The sequence below is a fragment of the Octopus bimaculoides genome, chromosome 2, assembly GCF_001194135.2.
Source record: "Octopus bimaculoides isolate UCB-OBI-ISO-001 chromosome 2, ASM119413v2, whole genome shotgun sequence".
NCBI lineage: Eukaryota > Metazoa > Mollusca > Cephalopoda > Octopoda > Octopodidae > Octopus > Octopus bimaculoides.
In genome coordinates this window covers 178,409,627-178,415,595 of record NC_068982.1, presented here as the reverse complement: position 1 = coordinate 178,415,595, position 5,969 = coordinate 178,409,627, and positions in this window count along the sequence as shown.

Below are 5,969 nucleotides of genomic sequence, written 5' to 3'. Positions count from 1 at the left end.
ATATATATATATATATATATATATATATATATATACATATACATATACATATACGATAGGCTTCTTTCAATATCCGTCTACCAAATCCACTCAGAAGGCTTTTGTCGGCTCGAAGATATAGTAGAAGACACTTGCCCAAGATGTCACGCAGTGGGACTGAACCCAAAACCTTGTGGTTAGGAAGTAAGCTACTTGCCACACAGCCACGCCTGTTCTAATCAGCCATCCTTCCGGTTTCGGCTGTGGAAGATATGTTTTTCCGTGTTTCTGCGTGCTCCTGAAAAAAACCAAGAGGAATTCCCTAAATCAATGGAAACATCTACAAAAGCGTATAGCACTTGTTATTTCTTAACGGTCTACTGTAATATATTTGTAAAACGAGTTCAATATATTACACTAAATTCAGCGACGCAAGCCAGAGTTATCGTCAACAAAGACCGCGTCGTAATAAATCGTATTTTCAACAAGTGGCCGTGTGTAAACAGACATCGATTTCTGTTTGAAAGAAACTGCTTCGTACAACAACAACAACTGGAATTTTACCTCTTGTGAATAAATATCGTATGCATTTTGTGTATTTTGTTTATTTTGGTGTTACCGAATGAAAAATTTGCGGTAGGAGCTATTGTTTACTTTTGTTTACAATCCGCTGTTTGAAAAATTTAAGGCAGCATATTCGTCGCGAATCCTCTTCTTTCGTCCTGGTATCGTTTTTCATGTAACTTCTCACTCACTTACAGCGGTCTTTTCCTTCTATACCCTCTGTTTTTCTCTTTCCTTCATATCTTCGTTGCCTGCTCTTCCCTCTCTCATATCTTCCTCTTTCCCCCTCTCTCTTTCTCACTCTTCCTCTCTCCCTCCCGTTTTCATATCTTCCTCTTTTCTCTCCTCTCTCTCCGTCTCTCTAGTCTCTCTCTGCCTCTAACTCTCTCCCTCTCTTTCTCTTTCTTCCCGCTATCGTATTTCGTATAACTTCTCACTCACTTACAGCGGCCTTCTTCGTCCCGTACCCTGTTTTTCTCTTTCCTTCATATCTTTTTACCCACTCTTCCCCTCTCTCTTTCATATCTTCCTCTTTTTCCTCCTCTCTCTCCCTCATTCTGTCTCTGTCTTTCTCTTTCTCTCTCCCTTTCATATCTTCCTCCTTTTCCCTCCTCTCTTTCTCCTTCGGTCTCTCTCTCTCTCTCTCCACCTCTACCTCTCTCTCCACCTCTACCTCTCTCTCTTCTCTCCCTCATATATTCCTCATTTTCCCTCATCTTCCCTTCACTCTCTCTCTCTCCTTTTCCTTCATATATTTCTCATTTTCTCTCCGCTCTCTCCCTTACTTTGTCACTCTCTCTCTTTCTATTCCCCTTCCTCTCCCTCTATTTTGTCTCCCCTTATCTTTATCCCTGTCTGTCTCTCTCACTTCCATTCGAATTTCCCCATCCCCATCTGGGCTAAGACAGCGAAGATGGCACCAAAGTGGGGGAGGAAGGAACTGAAACTTCTGTTGCAAACTTGGAAATCGCTAGTGGAGATCCGCCAAACATCATTACTGCTGCACAGAAGAACAATAGTTTCTGTTGAACCATTGAGCAAACAAAACGGAAGAAAAACGAATTTATCCGATCATATGCCCTTATTAGACCACACATTGACACTCCTGACGCTATCATGGAAAACAACTGTGGCAAGGCTGATAAGGATAGGGAAGATGAAGCAACAGCCAGAAGTCCCTCTAATCCAGTGGTCCCACAAAAGAATGGAGCCCCCACCCTTGTGAACAACCAGGCTGATAAGGATAGGAAAGATGAAGAAGCAACAACCAGACGTCCCTCTGTTCCAGTAGTCCCACAAAAGAATATGGAGCTTACAATGGAATCCCCAAGCGAACGAACCAGTGGATTTATTTGCCGCCTCACCTATAACCGGCGAGGCAGTTACGATGGATTACATCGACATTGGTGAAGAATATATAGTACTATCCATAGATGAGATGAACGCAAACTCAACTGCTTGCCCTGGTGGTTTCCCAGCAATCTTCCTCAAATCGTGTAAACGTGCCCAGGCGAAACCACTAGAGATTCTCTTCCAGAGTTTTGTTACAAATGGCAAGCTGCCAAGCAAACTGAAGGAGCAAATACTATGCCCAATCCATAAAGGAAGAAGTAGTAGCAGATGCCAAAAGTTATAAGCCTATCCTTATGACTTCACACATCAGCAAAGTCATGGAACGAATAGTCAAAGGGAAACTAATCGCATTCCTTGAAGAAAACGATTTGCTGGGTGATTCCCAGCATGGTTTTCGACCAGGTAAAAGCTGCTTGACCCAGCTCCTACAGCACTATGACTGGGTGTTGAGGCAGTTACTCAACAACTCAAATGTGAACGTAATATAGCTTGACTCTGCAAAAGCTTTTGATAAAGTTGATCATGGTATGATATGCGGCAAACTGTGTGACCATGGTATAACTGGAAAACTTAGAGAGTGGTTACATGACTCTCTGAAAGATAGAAGTCAGTCAGTTGTGGCCAATGGAGCCACCTCAAAGAAAACACAGAAAATGAGTGGTGTTCCACAGGATGCTGTCTTCGGAACACTGATTTTCATAGCAGCCCTCTCAGATATGCCCTCAGCTGCCCGGATAGTCACCCTTGCTTGCTACGCAGACGATACGAAAGTCTCGCAGAAAATACAAAACCCGAGTGATGTTGCACGCCTGCAGCAAGAGTTGGACGCAATTTACAGATGGGATGAGGACAATAATATGCAGTTTAATACTGGAAAATTCCAAGCCATGCGCTACCAGTGCCTAAAACTGAATGAAAAACTTACAGGGTACACCGGTCCAGGGGTGATAACAATCGCAGAACCTAAATCAGTGCGTGACTTGTGTATCGACATGAGTGATGATATCTCTTTCGAAGTGCGCATTACCAAAATGGTGACAAAGTGCATACTGCTGGCTGGCTGACTGGATCTTGAGAACTTTCAGAACCAGAGAGAAGGAGACCATGATGGTCATCTGGAGGACATTCGTCCTCAGCCGCCTTGAATACTGCTCTCGACTATGGTCACCCCACAGTGACCTTGAAGCAATCCAGAGAAGCTGCCCAAAGAAGATCGTCTCATTGCAACAGCTACTGGTAAAATCTGAAACAGCTAAGACTCTACTCCTTGGAGTGAAGTCGAGAGAGATATGCAGTAATATACATCTGGAAGATCCTGGAAGAAATTGTGCCAAGTTTTGGCATTGAAAGCTACACAAATTCCAAAACGGGTCGCCACTGCACAATGCCAAAGATCCCAACAATGCCATCGCGCTTCATGACCGGTTACTGCAACAGCCTGGGTTTCAAAGACCAACAGCAGCTTTTTAATATTCTCCCAAAGATCCTGAGGGACTTACACAAAGTGGATACAGGTGTTTTCAAAACAAAACTGGATCTTTTCCTGTCGGGAGTCCCAGATGTACCTACCTCGCGGGAGGAAGCGCAAATAATGGCAGCGACATCAAACTCTTTTATTCACCAAATGCTACATATCAGAGGAGGCTCTAAATAATAACAGTGTAGCAAAACAGAGGTGCCCTAGCATGGCCACACGTTTGAGCTGAAACTGATTTTTAAAAATATGTGTGTGTGTGTGTGTATACATAGTATATGTGTGTGCATATATATATATATATATATATATAAATATATATGTATATATATAAACGTATAGATATATAACATTAACTGGCATGAGATAACTTACCTTTATTGTTTAGAATAAAAGGTCACCAACCATACTTAGTGTTAAAATTACTATCATCTTTTTTATCTTTTAAAATGATTAATGATCAACGAACTTATCAGCATACTTTATATTCTTGCTCTTTGTAAAAATTAATATATTGATTTTTTGGGAAAATATATATAACAGGAAATTTAAATTCCTCTTTAGACAGTCGGTCCGATCATCAGTTTGAAAGAGATCAATACAATTTTAATCATTTGATCTCAATGTTTTTCTTGAAAGCAAAAGTGAATAAAGCAGTATCGCAATGGTGTTTATATGCCGTATAGTCTGATATTAACATTGAATTAATGTCAACAAGGCAAATTTAACTCATCATATTCAATATTTACATAGGTTATTTGTAATGTGAAAAACAAATTTTCTTCTTTTTTGTGTCCAGATATTATGAACATTTTCTTATACCTAATCAATGTTCGCTTAAAAAACATACATTGCCACACGGTGTTAGCTAGCAAATTATAATGGTTTATTTGTATAGTTTGCGACTTATAATTTCATATCCTGATGTTATTTATTACATCATAAGGTTATTAGTTAAAAGGGCACTCAGATTAAACTATCACACACCCTACAAATTCAAATACATGGTGCATAAAATGTTTGATGATTGCAAAAACACACATCACTAATGGCCAAGACTTCGACACAGACATTTAGTTCCTGTTCAAACCGATCGAAAATTTAATTGTTCTGGAGCTGTGAATGACGCGCCAATATTAAACTTTGTTTATGTGAGTATTGTACTCAGTATAAACAGAGGTGTTGCAAATCTAGTTTCTTATTCTTCATTTAAGTGTGGGCCATTGTTTGTGGACCCATACTGATAGTTGAGAAGGGAAAAGTGATTCCAATTGTTTCAGTATTTCTACAAAATGTGCTTTACATAAGAAATATTCTCTGTAATATTTATAGAACAGTAATCAAAGAAAATAAAAAATTTCTTTACATGGATAGTTCACCAAATTACATGATTCTTAGAGTAGTTATTAAAAGTTTTTGGTAATGTGTTGTCTTGGAATTGCTCTACGGTAGAAACCAGCTGGTCTTAATGGTTCGCTACCCTTCAAAGTAAGATGATCTTGCGAATATTGCCTTTTCGATTCGCTGATCTAATTAAATGGAAAAGATATATTTTTGCTTATGGCGATAGTCAAAACAACTTATATTACCAAACAAAACACTTTATGTACTTTTTAGAAACAACAATAAAATGTTCATGCTCCTAATAATACCCCCTCACACTCACAAACACATTGAATTATTAGATCCACCGTTGAGGAGTATTCTACCGTAACAGCAATGTTTTTATCTTGCTAACATAGTTATCCTCTAAATCAGTGTATATTATCCAACCATCTATTTAATCTTTATTTCGGTTTCGTTTCTCTAAGAATACTGTTAATTCTTGTCTTTTTCTATCAATCCATAACTTAAAATATTTAATCTGAGCATTTATTGCTATTATGTTCCTAAATATTTCCATCTCTTAGACTTGGAGGACCTAAAAGCTACGGACACTGTTTTCTCACTTGTAACGAGCTAAGAAATAACCCCTTTGGCCTGCAAGAAATAACAAACATCCTCAAAATTTAAAAAAATTATACACACACAATTCAGTTTAAAATATGCTCAAAAACAAAAGGATCACAACTTCGTCGTCAACTAGTAATAACATTTCGCGCTATATTTAGAGTGTCACAATAACAATAATATTTTGTAATTATTTCCGTGATAAAATCGATTATTTAGAGGTGCATTGATCTATCAATATATAGATATCAGGTCGGCTTTATTACAATCGTATGGCAATGTAGCAACATTGATCATATGAGTTTAAGAGAAAGTGTATTTATAAGAATGTTTCTATATCTATAAAAAAAAAATAAAGAAAATATTCAAGTGAACCGAGAGCATAAACTTAAATAGTTATTATACGTTGCGATGTACTGAATGACGTACGCAAAACAAATACTATATCGTGGTTTAAATGCCGTAGGTTCAGAATTTTTCAGTCAATGACGTCACTGAAGTAAATACGTAATGAGTAGTGTGTGTGTGTGTGTGTGTGTGTGTGTGTGTATATATATACAACCCCACCATTTACTGACTTATATATATATATATATATACATATATGTATATGTATGTATGTGTGTATGTGTGTACATATGTATGTATA